Consider the following 19,317-nt stretch of genomic DNA (forward strand, 5'->3'; position numbering starts at 1 on the left):
CCTGGACACCCAGATCCCTCGGTGCAGCAGCATTCTGCAGTCTCTCTGATGCAAGTAATATTCTGCTTTTCTATTCTTCCTGCCAAAGTAGACAATCTCACATTTTCCCGTATTATACCCCATCTGCCAAATTTTTGCCACTGACTTAACCCATCTATATCTCTTTGCAGACACTTTGTGGCCTCCTCACAACTTGCTTTCCTACCTATCTTTGTACCGTCCATAAATTTGGCAACAAAACACTCAGTGCCTTCATGCAATTATTAATATAGGCCATAAATAGTTGAGGCACCAGCACTGATCCCTGTGACACTCCATTAGTTACAGTTTTCCAATCTGAAAATGCCCCATTTATCCCCACTCTCTGTTTCCTGTGAGTTAGCCAATTCTATATCCATGTGTGTGTAGTTTTCAGATTGTGTCTGTCAGTGTCTGGTACTCTAAGTTTTGGACTCTTTCACAATCTCTCAGTGCTACTATTTGTGTGTTAGGTTCCTTTAGATGACTCAGGCTGAGATACTGTGAGTGCAGTAATCAACCTATACAGTGGCGCAGTGGTTAGCACCGCAGCCTCACAGCTCCAGGGACCCGGGTTCGATTCCGGATACTGCCTGTGTGGAGTTTGCAAGTTCTCCCTGTGTCTGCGTGGGTTTTCTCCGGGTGCTCTGGTTTACTCCCACAAGCCAAAAGACTTGCAGGTTGGTAGGTAAATTGGCCATTATAAATTGTCGCTAGTATAGGTAGGTGGTAGGGAAATATAGGGACAGGTGGGGATGTTTGGTAGGACTATGGGATTAGTGTAGGATTAGTATAAATGGGTGGTTGATGTTCGGCACAGACTCGGTGGGCCGAAGGGCCTGTTTCAGTGCTGTATCTCTAATCTAAAAAAAAAACCTTTCAGCATCTGGCACTTAGCATGTGTTTCAGACGATTGAGGTCGAGGTCAAGGAGGACTTCCATGAGGTGAAGAGTCAGGAGGCCGCACTCTTTGCCACAGAGGCCTCCAAAATCATCTTCCGGTCCAGAGTCCACTCCATCGAACAGGATGAGATGTGTTTGCACTACCGCTTCACACAGCTTCATCAGAAGCCTGAAGGAAGAGGATGGCTCGGTAACGTCTTCGCAGTCCGACATACTAAGAATTAGCAAATCCTTTGATGCTGGGCTGTCTGACGCGAAGCGCACAGACAGCAGAGCTTCCTGTGATCTATCACAGCTGTCTTAGATGATAGCATGAGGGAGAGACTGGACATGCCGCTAACTCTGGACAAGCTGACAAAGGCCGTCAAGTCCTTTGAGACGAGTAAAACTCCCGGAAGCGATGCCTTACCGGTTGAGTTGTATTCGGCCCTGTGGGACTGGATCGGCCCAGACCTGCTGGAAGTATACGAGAGTATGCTCCTGGCCGGCAGCATGTCAGAATCCATGAGGAAAGGCATCATCACCCTCATCTCCAAGCGGAAGGGGGAGAGGGCAGGAATCAGAAATTGGCAGCCCATCTCACTACTTAATTTTGACTACAAGATGCTGTCCAAAGTCATAGCCAGTCGAGTCAAGTCTGCTCTGGAGTTGGTGATTCACCCTGATCAGACCTGTACTGTACCCGGCAGGAAGATCTCTGATAGTCTCGCGTAACTCAGGGATACGATCGCCTATGTACGGGACAGGAGGGTGTACACCTGCCTCATCAGCCTGGACCAGGAGAAGGCTTGTGACAGGATATCGCACACCTTCATGATGGATGTGCTTTCCAAAATGGGGTTTGGGGAGGGAATCTGCAATTGGATCAAACTGCACTTCACAAATATCAGTAGCCCTGTCTCAATCAATGGGTGGGAATCAGAATGTTTTCCGATCCAATCTGGAGTCAGACAGGGCTGTCCTCTCTCCCCGGTCTTGTTTGTTTGCTGTTTGAACCCTTTGCTGAGTATATTAGGAAGGATGTGAACATAAGAGGGGTGACAATCCCAGGCAGCAGAGCCACTCAGGTTAAAACCTCCCTGTACATGGATGACGTTGTCGTCTTCTGCTTGAACCCGCTGTCTGTGTGCATCTGCAACCAGTTCGAACTGGCCTCAGGGGCCAGAGTTAACCACGGCAAGAGCGAGGCCATGTTCTTTGGGAACTGGGCTGACCAATTCTTTGTCCCCTTCACCATTAGGTCACAGTACCTGAAGATGCTGGGGATATGGTTCGGAAGGGCCGGGGCGTGCACCAAAACCTGGGAGGAGTGAGTAGCCAGGGTACAACATAAGCTGAGCATGTGGGAGCAGCGATCTCTCTCTAATATGGGTAAGAACCTGGTCATCAGATGCGAGATGCTCACGTTGTTGCTGTATGTGGCGCAGGTCTAGCCCATACCCCACTCCTGCGCTCTGGTGGTCACCCAAGTCATTTTCCACTTCATCTGGGGATGCAAAATGGACCGGGTCCGGAGGGACACGATGTTCAAACCTATGGATAAGGGCGGGAAAAATGTACCCAACATTGCCCTCATCCTGATGACTACCATCGTGTGCGGCTGCATCGAGCTGTGTGTAGATCCCCAGTACGCAAACACCAAGTGTCACTATGTGCTGAGGTTCTATCTGTACCCGATGTTGAGAAGGATGGACTTCGTCACATTGCCGCGGAACGCTCCATCCAGTTGGGCCGTGCCGTACCACCTATCCTTCGTGGGAAAATTTCTGCAGAAAAACACCTTTGACCACCAACCCATCAGGCAGTGGTCTGCACGGAATGTCCACAAGGCCCTACGGGAAAAGGAGATGGTGGATCCTGTTGGATGGTTCCCCAAGCAGACTGCCAAATTCATTAGACAGAATGCCTCATCACCAGAACTTTCAAACAAGCACCACGGTGTTGCTTGGCTGGTGGTGAGAAGAGCCCTCCCCGTCAGATCCTTCCTGCACGCCCGAAGTCTCACACCCTCCGCACAATGCCCTTGAGGTGGCTGCGGTGGGGAAGAGACGGTTGCCCACCTCCTTCTGGAATGTGTCTTTGCAAAGCAGGTGTGAAAAGAGATGCAGTGGTTTTTGTCGAGGTTCATCCCAAGCAGCTCTGTAACACAGGAGTCTGTGCTGTATTGGCTGTTCCCAGGGACATACACAGAGATAAACATCAACTGCTGCTGGAGGACTATCAATTTGGTCTGCCCCCCGAAACTTGCTGGTCTTCCAGCACAAAGAGTTGTCCACGACCGAATGTTGCAGACTGGCACATTCCAAGGTCCAAGACTACGTGCTGAGGGACGTACTAAAGCTTGGGGCAGCCGCAGCAAAGGCTCAATGGGGAAACACCACTGTGTAAGGTCCCCCCACCAAGCTGAACTGAGGGGCTGGATCCATAGAAAACCCCTCGAACTTTATCGGGAAAATACTTGTTTGCTGTAAAATGTACATGGTACGTAAAATGAAATGGAAGGGTTGTGAGGCAATTCACTCCTGTATTGAAGGAAACTGATCTCCTTTGCACTCTTTGTATTGTCTGACTCGATGATGTTTGGAACTGTTCTGTATTGTATTTTCTTACAGATTTTTATGAATAAAGTCAGGAAGAGGAAAGACCAGCGGGAAAGCTCAGTCCAAGGCCAAGTCTCGCTCCTCCCGGGCTGGACTGGAGTTCCCAGTGGGCCGTGTACACAGGCTCCTGAGAAAGGGCAACCATGCTGAGCCTGTGGGTGCTGGCTGCTGTGCTCGAGTATCTAACCACTGAAATCCTCGAGTTGGCCGGTAACGCGGCCCGGGACAACAAGAAGATCCGCATCATCCCCCGACACCTGCAACTGGCCGTCCGCGACAACGCGGAGCTCAACAAGCTGCTGGGAGGGGTGACCATTGCACAGGGCGGGGTGCTGGCTAATATCCAGGCCGTGCTGCTGCCCAAAAAAACCAGCGCTCAGAGCTCCCAGAAAAAGTAAAGCGGCCAAAATGTCATCTAATAAGCCAAAGGCTCTTTTCAGAGCCACCCACAGTCTCTGTGAAAGGGCTGATTACTGTCTAATTTCAAACCATTTGTAACAGGAATGGCAACTATTTAAAATGTTTAAGCAACTATTTCAGTGACTTCTCACTGTCTCCCTGAAGCCTGTGTGAAGGGGAATTACCAATTGTCCATAATTTATTACTTCCAAAGGATGTAGGTGCTTTGGAGAGGGTGCAGAGGAGGTTCACCAGGATGTTGCCTGGTATGGAGGGCGCTAGCTATGAAGAGAGGTTGAGTAGATTAGGATTATTTTCATTCGAAAGACGGAGGTTGAGGGGGGACCTGATTGAGGTGTACAAAATCGTGACAGGTATAGACAGGGTGGATAGCAAGAAGCTTTTTCCCAGAGTGGGGGATTCAATTACTCGGGGTCACGAGTTCAAAGTGAGAGGGGAAAAGTTTAGGGGGGATATGCGTGGAAAGTTCTTTATGCAGAGGGTGGTGGGTGCCTGGAACGCGTTGCCAGCGGAGGTGGAGAGGTGACTTAATAGAGACATATAAGATAATCAGAGGGTTAGATACGGTGGATAGTGAGCGTCTTTTTCCTCGGATGGTGATGGCAAACACGAGGAGACATAGCTTTAAGTTGAGGGGTGATAGATATAGGACAGATGTCAGAGGTAGTTTCTTTACGCAGAGCGTAGTAGGGGCGTGGAACGCCCTGTCTGCAACAGTAGTAGACTCGCCAACTTTAAGGGAATTTAAGTGGTCATTGGATAGACATATGGATGAAAATGGAATAGTGTAGGTCAGATGGTCGGCGCAACATCGAGGGCCGAAGGGCCTGTACTGCGCTGTAATGTTCTAGTTCTAATTCTAATTCTAATTCTAAAGACGGTCAACCGTTCGCTGCATTGAAACGGGGCGTACATGCTGATCAACCAGAGCGAAGCATTGTTGTACATTACATCTGCGATGAGGAGGCGACTGCCCACCACCTCCTTAACTTCGGAGATGGTGAAGTTACCTCCCCGCAGCAGAAGACCCAGGCCGGAGGAATGGCAATCATTACCCCCTGACCAGATCGATGGCCCGTGGGACCACCATTGCGACCACTGCCTGTCGGTGCTGAGATGTGGAATTCCACACTCTTGCAGAAACAGGGGGTCGGCTTTGACCTTGGCGAGGTAATCCATCGCATAGTAGATTTAATGCTACGCACATTAATTGAAGCAATCCTGATACCCATTTTTTTAATGTTAGTTGTTGCTTCCCATACCATTTGTCCTTGCTAGTCCCAGTCCTTCAGGATGTTCCTGTATACCCATAGTGTACGCAAGCTGTTTCACACTCGTTGGGCTCAGAAACCCCTCCTGGTTTTTCATGCAGGGTTTCTTCCACTGAGGTGACATCGGTGGGGGGGGGGGGGGCGGGGGTCTTGTTGGCAGCAGGGATTGGGCTGTTCTCTGCTGTTCCCCTCTGTTCCTCCTCGAAAACATCACTGCTGCCGGCTTCCCAGAGCTGAAGTGCGCCAGATGTGTCTTTGCTCTCAGTGTCCCAGAGCTGGGATGTGTTGGCCATGTCGCTAGGTGTGGTGCTTTGGGTTTGGGGCTTGACAGGCCCATCACAGCTTCCAGTGCCCGGGGGCTGGGGGGCTTTATCTTCCAGCTCCTTTTGAGTTCTGCCGCTTCTTTTGAAGGTGCTGTCGCTCCGGCACTTCCTCATCCAGTGAAGAGGAGCTGCTGTAGTCTGTCTCAGACGGTAACCTCCTCTTGCCACTGGTTTGGGTGGTGCCCTGTTCCGCTTTTGGAGGTCTTTTCTTTGTGGTTTTCCTTTGGACAAACTGCCACTGACCTGTTTGTCCATCTGCTGCCTCCTCCTCCATTGATTCTGTCTGTGGAGGAGGGGTTTCCGGGTGCAGGGTAGGTGCCGGGTTGCTGGTTTCAGTTGCCTTCCCTTTCTTCTCCTTCTCAGGTAGAAGTTCCTCACTGCAGAGAAGGTTGCTTGTCTCCTTTCCAACACCGGACGCCTTCGTCGAACCTTCTCCCGGCCTTTCCTTGGACCTTGCCGCCTGAGCATAACTGAGGCAGCGTTTGGGGCAGGTTTTGTAGAGATGGCCTGCCGCACCGCACAGGTTGCAACACTTACTCTGCTTACAGTCCTTGGTCTGATGGCCTTCCTTCTTGCAGTTCTTGCAGACAACCGTGCTGCAGTTAGCTGCCACGTGACCAGATTTGCCACAGGTGCTACAAACTTTGGGCTGCCCAGCGTAGACCAAGAAGCCTCGACTTCCCCTGATAGCGAAGCTGGAGGGAGGGTGGATGATGGCTCCATTGGCATCGACCTTCAAGGTCACCTTGACTTGCCGCTTATTTGTCCAAATCCCAAAGGGGTCTTTGACATCAGTGCTGGCCACCTCGACGTACCTGGCGAGAAAGGTGAGTACATCCACCACCGGAACATGGGGGTTGTAGAGGTGAATTGTCACCACCCGGTCACGTTGTGACGGAAGCGTGAAGAGCGGCTCCACTGTGAGGATCGACAGCGGCGCCCGGTCCCCTTTCTCCTTGAACGCCTTCAGGAACTTGATGCATCCCGCCAGATTCTTGAATGTCATGTCGATATACCCACTGCTGGGGAAATCCTGCAGGCAGAAGATGTCCATAGCTTGAAATCCACAGCAATCGATGAGGATTTTCTTGATGAAGAAGGTGCGATCGACCAGTGCATCTCCTTCCTTGTCCTTCACCACCACCCGAATGGTGTTCCGCACTCCCTGGCCTGAAGCTCAAAGAGTGGTTATAGCCATTTTACTCAAAGCCTACCCAGGATCAAAAGCCACTGATCATGGTTTCTCCTCTGCCAAGTAAGTACTGAGAAGAACAGATACTACACTTGATCTTAGCCAAAAGGCTGAGAAGCTCCACCACTGGCGGTCCTGCCTTCAGTTGTCTGGACCCCAAGCTACTGGACATAGATTTTCCAGTAATTCTCTTCTTTACTGCACTGAAATTGGAGGCTTTTTCGATTTAATATATTCTGTCAGGTCGACAATTTAAGCCAATGCTTGGCTGCATTTTCTAATTCAAGGCTCTGCGATTGGTTAAGACATGTGAATAAGAAGAGGGTGACCAATCAGAAGTGGGTTCGGGTAAGCGTGGGCTCAAACTGTGTGAATTCCAGGTCCCTGAATGACTGAGCTGAAACTCTGTCCAAAGTCATAGCCAGTCGAGTCAAGTCTGCTCTGGAGTTGGTGATTCACCCTGACCAGACCTGTACTGTACCCGGCAGGAAGATCTCTGATAGTCTCGTGCTACTCAGGGATACGATCGCCTATGTACGGGACAGGAGGGTGGACACCTGCCTCATCAGCCTGGACCAGGAGAAGGCTTTTGACAGGAAATCGCACACCTACATGATGGACGTTCTTTCCAAAATGGGGTTTAGGGAGGGAATCTGCAATTGGATCAAACTGCTCTACACGAACATCAGTAGCGCAGTCTCAATCAATGGGTGGGAATCGGAAAGTTTCCTGATCCAATCTGGAGTCAGACAGGGCTGTCCTCTCTCCCCTGTCTTGTTTGTTTGCTGTGTTGAACCCTTTGCTGAGTCTATTAGGAAGGATGCGAGCATGAGAGGGGGTGACAATCCCAGGCAGCAGAGGCACTCAAGTGTGGTGGTCACCCGAGCCATTTTCCGCTTCATCTGGGGATCTAAAATGGACTGGGTCCAGAGGGACACGATGTTCAAATCTCTGGTCAAGGGCGGGAAAAATGTACCCAACGTGGCCCTCATCCTGATGACCACCTTCGTGTGCGGCTGCATCAAGCTGCGTGTAGACCTCCAGTATGCAAACTGCAAGTGTCACTACGTGCTGAGGTTCTATCTGTCCCCAGTGTTGCGAAGGATGGGCCTGGTCACATTGCCGCGGAACGCTCCATGTAGTTGGACCGTGCTGTACCACCTATCCTTCGTGGAGCAGTTTCTGCGGGAAAACACCTTTGACCACTGATCCATCAGGCAGTGGTCTGCACGGAATGTTCTCAAGGCCCTCCGGGAAAAGGAGATGGGGTATCCTGTCGGATGGTTCCCCGAGCAGACCACCAAAGTCATTTGGCAGAATGCCTCATCACCAGAACTTTCAAACAAGCACCAAGATGTAGTTTGGCTGGTGGTGAGAAGAGCCTTCCCCGTCAGATCCTTCTTGCATGCCCGAAGACTCGCCCCCTCCGCGCAATGCCCCCACGGTGGCTGTGGTGGGGAAGAGACGGTTGCCCACCTCCTCCTGGAATATGTCTTTGCAAAGCAGGTGTGGAAAGAGATGCGTTGGTTTATGTCGAGGTTTATCCCAAGCAGCTCTGTCACACAGGAGTCTGTGCTCTACGGGCTGTTCCCAGGGACACACACCGAGACAGACATCAACTGCTGTTGGAGGACTATCAATTCGGTGAAAGACGCCCTTTGGTCTGCCCGAAACTTGCTGTCTTCCAGCGCAAGGAGTTGTCCACCACCGAATGTTGCAGACTGGCACATTCCAAGGACCAGGACTACGTGCTGAGGGATGCACTAAAGCTTGGGGTAGCCGCAGCAAAGGCTCAATGAGGAAAGACCACTGTGTAAGGTCCCCCCACCAGGCTGAACTGAGGGGTTGGATCCATGGGAAACCCCTCGAACTGTATCGGGAAAATTTTCATTTGCTGTAAATGTAAAACTGTAATTGGCATGACAAATGTGAAATGGAAGGGTTGTGAAGCAACTCATGATTGTGTTGAAGGAAACTGATCTCCCTTGCAATGTTTTTATTTTTTGGTGCTGTTTGAAACTGTTTGGCAATGTAATTTTTACAGATTTTTATGAATAAAGTATATTTTGGAAATTGGTCAGTTTCACAAACCCTGTCAGTTTCAGTGCAGGAAACACCGTCTCGGGGGAAATAACATCACAAGTGGGTCTGGTTCCAGTGACCGATTTAACGGCTGCTGCAAAACTCCCGGATTCCCTCATTGCAGCGAAATCATTTTGAAATTCTTTGAAAACAATGAGTGATTCTGGAGGAGTGATGTGGCTTTTCACTGAGGGCATGTGTCGACTGGGGAAATAACTAAGTGTAGAGCCTCGGGCACTGTTTACACAGCCCGTTTAGAAAATCAAATCCACTGCACATCCTTGCTGCAAATGAAATGTCAAACTCGGGGATTCCAGTTTTATACCCGAACACAGCACAGATTTATTCCAGTCAGTTCTGAACAGCCTATCCCATCTCCCGTTTCCAGGTCACTGCTCTCTCTGTGAGGCGGTGGGTGGCTCTTGGAAGAGCCTTTGTTGTGTGTTTGTGGGAAAGGGGCTGGTTTCTCAGCCGCCGAATCCGCAGAGAGTGCGGCCCTGCCGTTTCAGAGCGTACACCACATCCATGGCAGTGACCGTCTTGCGCTTGGCGTGCTCAGTGTAGGTGACCGCATCCCTGATCACATTCTCCAGGAAACCTTTCAACACCCCGCGAGTCTCCTCATAGATCAAACCCGAGATCCGCTTGACCCTGCCACGGCGAGCCAGGCGGAGGATTGCTGGTTTGGTGATGCCCTGGATATTATCACGAAGCACTGTGCGGTGCCGCTTTGCTCTGCCTTTGCCAGGTCCCTTGCATCCTTCACCTCTGCCAGACACTTTTTCCCAAAAGTATACTCCATTCATAAAAATCTGTTTAAAAAAAGCTTTACAAAACAGTCCAAAACAGCACCAAGTTGACATTCCAAAAGCGCAAAGGAAATCAGTTTTCTTCGAGACAGGAGTGAGTTGCCTCACAACCCTTCCATTCCATTTTACATGCCATGTACATTTTACAGCAGACCCATGTTGGTGTAGACAGCCAGAGGGGTTTCCCATGGGTCCAGCCCTTTAGTTCACTCTGGTGGGAAGACCTAACACAGTGTTCTTTCCCCATTGAGCCTTTGCAGCGGCCATGATCCACAACATGACTGATTACTGCTCCAACTCCATATTTTGAAGCTAGCTTCAGTTCACCATTTGTGTGGTAATGAATGTGTAGTGTGTCACTGATCGAGCTTCTCTTACATGCATCATTAGCATCTTGTGTTTTAGACCATTTCCATTTCACATCTTTCTTCAACAACTTATGTAGTGGAGCTAACACCATTGCATGCTCAGGCAGAAATTGTGAGTAGTATTGGACCATGCCGAGAAAAGATCTAAGCTCAGACACATCTTTTTGTCTTTGGGACTTTGACCATAGCCTCTATCTTCTCTTTCACTGGCTGGAGTTCTTTTCATTGATTTTCAGGCCAAGGTACACCACATGAAAAAACATGCTTCCAGTCTAACTTCAGCTTTCAAAGCCAGTCTTTCCCCATTATTATTGTTTTGTTGACATATCTCACTACCTTGTAGGGGAGAGGCTGGCATAGCAGTAATGTCACTGAACTGATAATCTCACGACTCAGACTAATGCCCTGGGGATATGGGTTTAAATCCCACCATGGCAGCTGGTGGAATTCAGATTCAATTCATTAATGAATAATATAAAATCTGAGTAGTGGTGCCATGCAACTATAATTGATTTTCATTAAAACCCATCTGGTTCACTCATACCCTTTACAGAAGGCAATCTGCTGTGCTTACCTGGTCTTGCCTGTATGTGATGCTGGCCCACAACAATGTGGTTTACTCTCACCTGTCCTCTGAAATGACCTAGCAAGCAATTCAGTTGTCAAGGGCAATTAGGAATGGGCAATAAATGCTGGCCTTGCCAGTGATGCCCGCCTCCCATGAAATAATGAATAAAAAACAGGTATCTTGAGGGGCCTGCCCTTATGTTGCACATTACACTCCATTTGCCAACACATTGCTAACACCTCACCAGAGTAGGTTTTCAATTGAGCTGTGCTCTCAGTTAGAGGTACATCACTGACTTTGCTCCCATACATTTCTCTATTCATGATGGAGCAATTTGCTGTTTATTTACCAACAACATTGTACAAAAGTCTGCGTCATTTGAGTGATTGCTAGTGGCATAAATGCTGTAAAGCCCTTGCTCCTCTTTGGTTAGGCACTCTGGATTCACTTCAAGATTGTGAACTCCACCCTTATAACATCACTGTTTTCCATTACCACTGGAATTAGTTCCCTTTCCTTCTTTGGCCTCTGCTTGACAATTAAAACATTTTGCATTTCTGTACTGACATGATTGTGCTGTGTGGTTGCCCTTATGGTGATAACAACACTAAACTGCTATCATTGGCACTCTTCTGGCTATGTCTGTCCACTTTAGACTTGGCTGAAGCACTTTAACAGTGGACAGAAGCCTGTACTAGTTACCAGCATGGGATAAAATTCCCTAACATTCTTTGATGCCATCTCCATGGAAACAGCAATCTTACACACGATCTCAAATGTAAGATTTTGTGTGTTTAGTAACTTCGATTGGATTCTTTTGTTCACAAATCCACACACAAATATGTCTCAAAATGCATGGTCTAAGAATGTGCCAAAGTTGCAACGTAATAAAAATTCTTCAGTGCCACAATATACTCACCAACTGCTTCACTACTTTTCTGATTTCTGGTTCCAAATGTATAGCATTCTGCTATCTCTAGTGGCTTAGGGTTGAAATGTTCCTCCAACTTGGTGATTTTGTTTTGACTGGCACATATTTTGCTTTGTTCAGAGCAGGAAGCTTTGTCAGCATGCCAGACACTTCCAGGCCAATTTCCAGAAGCAAAATTGTTTTCTTTTGCTCAGGAAGTGCCTTATTCTGAGTCTTGACCGCCTCACCTACCAGTCCCAAAATATTCTTAACTCTAAGAACATGCCCATTCTTTCAATATAGGAACGGAATGTTGCTCAAACCCTCTCATTCGTTGCCAGCTTTCAGCTGTATCCCATGGGTACAGCCAAATTTCCTCAATGAGCACCAAGACCCTGCGGTATCCTATTCAACTCAGGAGACAGTCTGAGGCTCAGGCTGCCCACAACCCAGCTAAATTCTCCACGATCCGAGCAACTAAGTCACCAGGCTGATCTTGTTTACTGCAGTCCCTGCTGCTGTTTTCTGCCTATATTTACAGACTTTATGTTCCCCTAGTTGCCATTTTCTCTAATATTTTTAGGTGGGTCCAGCAGAGGAAATGGACACCAAATATGGCCAGTTCAAATAAGTGTTTATTCACGCCATTACATCATCACGTCATTACATTATTAGCATAATATACAAATACACTACATATGTGAATCACGTCCTGATCACTTTTACTAGATATGTGTCTGAATAAGTGGAAACCCCTCACAATAAACACTGTCACCTTTCAGTGTTTTGTGGAGAAATTTCACGGCGTGACTTATGTGATTCCCTCATTTAATGTGTTTGTACAAATTTCAGAAAAATAGGAGATGCAAATAACTTACGAGAAATCGTCTAAACATATCTTCATGTCTGGCACTCACTCGGAAAGAACTGCAAACTCACAGACTCAGAAAGAACCCGGAGATGGAAATCAATGTTCAGCACAGCTAGAAAGATCTGCACTAATCTGTAGCTCAAAAAACTCAAACACTGTATTTTGACCCTTTGATTTAGTTGGTCGAAGCACCTCTTTAATGAACAGATCAATCCTGGTTTCAAATCCCCTTTAAGCCTGACTGTAACTTGGTTTTCCAACTACTTTATTGAGCAGCACAATAAGACAGGACAGTAACAAAAGCAAAATACTGCAGATGCTGGAAATCTGAAATGAAAACAGAAAGTGCTGGAAATACTCAGCGGGTCTGGTGGCATCTGTGGACAGAGAAGCAGAGTTAACCTTTCAGGTCTGTGACATTTTATCAGAACTGCTGAAATGTTAACTCTGCTCCTCTCTGCACAGATGCTACCAGACCTGCTGAATATTTCCAGCACTTTCTGTTTTTATTTAAAACAGGACTCTATCTGTCTTTGCTGAGCGAAGGATTTCGGAATGGATGTTTGACGATAGTCCCTTCTTGCACAGAAATTCACTACAAATACTATAAAGGTACCTCAGTCAACCACACCTCCTTTGAGAGAAATTTGTTCATCATTGCATTTGATCTGGAAACCGCTCTTGACATTAATCTCACTGAATCAGAGTGTGACGGATTGTATCTGTCAGTGTGTTCATGTCACTATGTGCTGCTTTCTACTGAGTCTGGGACACGATGCAAGGTGGAGGATTTGTCCGAGTTTTGGATTATATTGTCAGTTGAGAATGATAAAAACCGAAAGGAAGCAAATAAGAAATCCTTGTCCCCAGATTTGAGAATCTGTAGATCTGCTTTGGGAAAGTGAATCAGAGCAGAATGAAGGGTGAACTGTCTGATTGCCCAGAAGTGGTGAAAACACAGCTCAGTCAGCACGTTCTAATAAATAGGAGATACTGGAACGGCTGGCTGTACTTCATGTTGATAAGTCATTAGGACTGGATGAGATGGAACCAAGACTGCTGAGAGCTGTAAGGGTGGAAATTGCCAGAATCTTCTGATTTTTATTTTTTGGATTGACATCTGCCAGCCATTTGTTTGTCGCAGGACACAATAACGGACTAAAGTGAATCTGCACCGAGCAAATATTAACGTCTCACATCTGCAGGTTTCTTCCAAAACATCGGGAATTTCAGCCTCAATCCTCGGACCTTTGATGTTCTGTTCCACTGATATTTTGTCCCCTGATTAAAATTGATCCTGGAAAGTCTGTCCTCTGAGCGGCCTGGCACTCCGAGTTCCTCTGCAGACATCCGGTTGCTGTTGGTAGACCAAAAGAGTCCTAAAACCCGAGAAGAAACCTCTCCCAGAGCCCTCCTAGTGTGTCTCCATTAGACCATGCAGCCACTACCTGTATAATGGATAGCAATGGTGAGGAGTATGAGTTATTTCAGTGCCTGCGTTTTGTGGAAATAGAGGATTAAAGATTTAAAATAATTAAAATCACTGAATAGATCCTCTGTGAGCAGGACTCAACCCAAACTCGGATAAGTCCAGTGGATTTCAATGTTGAAATCTTTAACCACTGGACCATGGCAGCTGAAATCACACCCCTTTTATACAGACCGAGAATCATCCTACACTGATCCACTTCTGTTCATTTTTGTGTCCTGGGACAAAAAAGTTCTGTGTAGCTGTAAATCAAAAAATGGTTGGAAGGAACTTCATTTATTCAAATACCAGCAGCCGCCAGTTGTCAATCAACTCAATCCCTTCAGCAATAGAGAGGGAGAAAGAGAGAGACTGTTAGAGAACTTCCTGCATTCAGTCCTGACCCTGTCACACTCAGCAGCTTGTCACCCAGACCCCACTCTCATCAACACTGAACATTGTTACTGAGACCCTTCAAATACTGTTTATAAAATGAATAAAGGTTCAAAGTTTATGACAGCTGGATTGAATGGAACCAAGTTTAATAAACTTTTCACTCTGACTTGATAACCACATTAGACAGTCCTTCAATTGGTAGCAAAGTTATCAGCTGTAAGAATGTTTTTACTGAGTTGAATAATTTCTGTGTGAGGAATGTTCCAGCATCATAAATGAATCCATTTGCAAATTGTTGATGGAAAGTGAGTGGTTTTATTGAAGAGGGTTTAAAGGAGGATGAGAGAATCGTGTGTGACAATGAAGTGGAATCAATGCAAGTAAAAACTGGAATGAAGGGAGTGGGGATCTCCTGGTCACATGGACTGATTGCAGAATTTTATTAAGATTTCTTTCATAGAGATTTTAACTCCATTTTATTTTTGTTATTTTTTTTCATGGGATGTAAGCATCGCTGGCAAGACCATCATTTATTGCCCATCCCTAATTGCCCTGGTTTTGGTGAGCTGCCTACTTGAACCACTGCAGTCCATATGTTATAGGTACACACACAGTGCTATTAGGGAGGGAGTTCCAGGATTTTGATATGCCCTAGGAAAGGGACGGCAAAATAGTTCCAAGTCAGGATGTGGATTGGAGGGGAGGTTGCTGATTGTAGTATTCCCATGTGTCTGCTGCTCTTGTCCTTCTAAGGAATCAGGGGGATATCTCTCCGCTGGTTAGAGTCATACCTCGCAAAAAGGAAGATGGTTGTGGTTGTTGGAGGTCAATTATCTGAGCTCCAGGAGATCACTGCAGGAGTTCCTCAGGGTAGTGTCCTAGGCCCAACCATCTTCAGCTGCTTCATCAATAATCTTCTTCAATCATAAGGTCAGAAGTGGGGATTTTCGCTGATAATTGCACAGTGTTCAGCACCATTCGTGACTCCTCAGATACTGAAGCAGTCTGTGTAGAAATGCAACAAGTGCTCGACAGTATCCAGGACTTATCCAATGACCACCTTCAACAAGAGTGAATCTAAGCATCTCCCTTGACATTCAATGGCATTACCATTGCCGAATCCCCCACTATCAACATCCTAGGGGCTACCATTGACCAGAAATTGAACTGGAGTAGCCACAAAATACTGTGGCTACAAGAGCAGGTCACAGGCTAGTAATCCTGCAATGAGTAAGTCTCCTCCTGACTCCCCAAAGCCTGTCCACCATCTACAAGGCACAAGTCAGGAACGTGATGAAACACTCTCCACTTGTCTGGATGGATGCAGCTCCAAGAACACGCAAGAAGCTTGATACCATGCAGGACAAAGCAGCCCACTTGATTGGCACCCCATCCACAAACATTCACTCCCTCCACCAGCGCGCACAGTGGCAGCAGTGTGCACCATCTACAAGATGCACTGCAGCAACACACCGAGGCTCCTTAGACAGCACTTTCCAAACCCACAACCTATACCAATTAGAAGTACAAGGGCAGCAAATGCATGGGAACACCACCACCAGCAAGTTCCCCTCCAAGTCACACACTATCCTGATGTGGAACTATATTGTCGTTCCTTCACTGTCACTGGGTCAAAGCCCTGGAACTCCCTTCCTAACGGCACTGTGAGTGTACCTACCTCACATGGACTGCAGCGGTTCAAGAAGGCAACTCACCACCACCTTCTCCAGGGCAATTAGGGATGGGCAATAAATGCTGGCCTAGCCAGCAACACCCACATCCCATGAATGATTTTTTTTAAATGGTGGTCGAGTTCACGTGTTTGGAAGGTGCTGTCTAGGATTGTAAACACTGCTGCCACTGTGCACCAGTGGTGGAAGGAGTGAATATTTAAGGTGGTGGACGGGGTGTTGATCAAGTGAGCTACTTTGTCCTGGATGGGGTCGAGCTTCCAGAGTGAAGTTAGAGCTGAACTCAGCTAGGCAAGTGGAGAGTATTCCATTACACACCTCACTTGTGCCATGTAGATGGTGGACAGGGTTTGGTGAATCAGGAGCTGTGTTACTCAGAGAATAACATAAAAGGTGTTGCCATGGTTACCCACATGGGTCCTAGTTATGCCTGTCTTTTTGTGGTGTATGTCAAACATTCCTTTTTCCAGTCCTACTCAGGGCCCCACCCCCCAGCTCTTTTTCCGGTAGAATGATGACTGTGTCAGTGTCATTTCCTGCTCCCGCCCGGAACTGGAAAACTTCATCAACTTTGTTTCCAATTTCCACCCTTCCCTCACCTTCACATGATCTATCTCCGACACTTCCCTTCCCTTTGTGACTTCTCTGTCTCCATCTCTGAATTTAAGGCTGTCCGCTAATATTCTTTCTAAGCCCACCGACTCCCACAGTTACCTTGACTACACTTTCTCACACCCTGCTTCCTGTAAGGACTCCATTCCATTCTCCCAGTTTCTCCATCTCTGACACATCATTTCTGATGATGCAACCTTCGACAACAGCAGTTCTGATATGTCTTCCTTTTTCCTCAACCGAGGATTCCCCCACACTGTGGTTGACAGGGCCCTCAACCGTGTCTGACCCATTTCCTGCACTTCTGCCCTCATCCCTTCCCCTCCCTCCCAGAACTGCAACCAAGTTCCACCCGACCTGCCTGCACATCCAAAGGATCATCCTCCACTATTTCTGCCACCTCCAGCATGATGCCATTATCAAACACATCTTCCCCTCCACTGCCCTGTCAGCATTCCCCTTCCCATGGCCTCTTCCCATATAATCGCAGGAGGCATAGATCCTGCCCTTTTACCTCCTCTCTCCTCACCATCCAAGGCCCCAAGCACTCCTTCCAGGTGAAGCAGCGATTTACTTGTACTTCTTTCAATTTAGTCTTCTGTATTCGCTGCTCACAATGCGGCACCTCGACATTGGGGAGACCAAACGTAGATTGGGTGACTGCTTTGCGGAACATCTCCGGACAATCTGTAAGCATGAACCCAAGCTTCAGGTTGCTTGCCACTTCACTTCACCACACTGTTCTCATACCCACATTTCTGTCCTCGGCCTGCTGCAGTGTTCCAGTGAAGCAAGCTCCAGGAACAGAACCTCATTTTCTGATTAGACACTCAACAGCCTTCCGGACTGAACATTAAGTAAAATAATTTCAGAGCATGGCTGGATCTTTTTTATTATTTTATTTTATTTTGATTGATAATTTTTTGTTACCATGTTCCTGCCTGAATCTTGGTTTTTCAAGTTTGTGCTTTTGGAGAGAGCTGTTCATTATTCTGTCATTAACACTGTCTGTACACTAATGTTTTGCCCTTCACTGCACCATTAGCACTCTCCCTTTGTCTTTGCTGCATGACCTGCTTGTCAGTTAATCTCTCCTGCCCTAACACTTTTTGTTGAATTCCAAGATATATTTTATTCATAAAAATCTGTAAAAAATACATTACAAAAATACAAACAATGCAAAGCAGATCAGTTTCCTTCAATACTGGAGTGAATTGCCTCACCACCCTTCCATTTCATTTTACATTTTATAGCAAACAAAAATTTTCCGGATACAGTTCAAGGGGTTTTCCATGGATCCAGCCCCTCCGTTCAGCTTGTTGGGGGGACCTTACACATTGGTCTTTCCCCATTGAGTCTTTGCTGCGGCTGCCCCAAGCTTTAGTGCGTTCCTCAGCACGTAGTCCTGGACCTTGGAATGTGCCAGTCTGCAACATTCGGTGGTGGACAACTCTTTGCGCTGGAAGACCTGCAAGTTTTGTGCAGACCAAAGGACGTCTTTTACCAAATTGATAGTCCTCCAGCAGCAGCTGATGTTTATCTCGGTGCGCGTCTCTGGGAACAGCCCGGAGAGCACAGACTCTTGTGTTACAGAGCTGCTTGGGATGAATCTCAACAAAATCCACTGCATCTCTTTCCACACCTGCTTTGCAAAGACACATTCCAGGAGGAGGTGGGCAACCGTCTCCTGCCTGAACACACACCTTCCCTTTTGTTCTCTTCCCCACCTCCACCTACCCTCCCCACCCCTCCGCCATCCCCACTTCACTTACTTAAAACTTATTACATTGAGTGTGGAACAAATTCCATCAATCTTTTGTACTGTATGAGATTAAGTTTGTCACACTTTCTGGTACATTATATGACAGCAAATTTAATTCTAAATCTATCTCTGTTGTACTGTATCTGAGTGTGAGATTATTTGAGTGTCAGTCGATGGAACTAAATGTGATTGTGTGATTCATTCTGTCTGTCAATCATGAGTATTGTATGTGAATGTGTGGCAGCTTCTGTATCTATCTGCTACTGTGGGTGAATGTGGATATCATTCTGTATCTGTCAGTGTCTGGAACTAAATGTGAGTGTGAGATTCATTCTGTATGCACCAGTCTTACAGTCAGAATGTGATTGTTTGATTCATTCTCTATGTGTCAGTCTAAGGTATTATGTATGTGTGTGGTTTTAATTAAGTGTCTGTCACTTTATGTGAGCTTGGGTCTCATTGTATATTTGTCAGTCTCTGGTTCTTTCTGTGAGAGTGAGATTAATTCTCTATCTGCTGGTCTCTGAAATTAATTGATTTTGTGACTCACTCTGTGTCTGTCAGTCTCTGCTAGTGTATGTGAGTGATATCTGTTATGCATATATTATTTTCTGGTACTGGAAGTGAATGTTGGATTTATTCTTTAGCTGTTAGTCTCTGGTACAACGTATGAGTGTGGGTCCCATTCAGTATTAGTCAATTTCTGGTACAGTCTGCATGTGCACATCCAGAGCTCATTCTGCATTTGGCAGTCTCTGGTACTTAATGTGTGTTACAATTCATTTTTTATGTGTCTGTTTCTGGGACAGTCAGTTAAAGTGGAATTAATTTTGTATCTCTCAGCTACTGGTATTGTCTACAGGTGTGGTACATGCTGTATCTATGAGACTCTGGTGCAGGATTCCTCTGTACCGGTACTTAATATGTATCTCAGGGATGGTATTGAGAACTATTTGTTTAACGCCATAATGTATCACAATTTGCCTCATTTTAACTGTGTGTTTTATTGAGTTGTGGTATGAGAGTTTTAGGAACATAGGAGCAGGACACCCA

General features: G+C 46.9%; 1 pseudogene; it reads right to left on the reverse strand.

Moving 5' to 3' along the window:
* Positions 1 to 6,714: 6,714 nt before the first annotated feature.
* On the reverse strand, positions 6,715 to 6,849 carry LOC137345354 (U2 spliceosomal RNA; annotated as a pseudogene).
* Positions 6,850 to 19,317: the final 12,468 nt, after the last annotated feature.

Source organism: Heterodontus francisci, chromosome 28 (genome assembly GCF_036365525.1).
Source record: "Heterodontus francisci isolate sHetFra1 chromosome 28, sHetFra1.hap1, whole genome shotgun sequence".
NCBI classification, from domain to species: Eukaryota; Metazoa; Chordata; class Chondrichthyes; order Heterodontiformes; family Heterodontidae; genus Heterodontus; species Heterodontus francisci.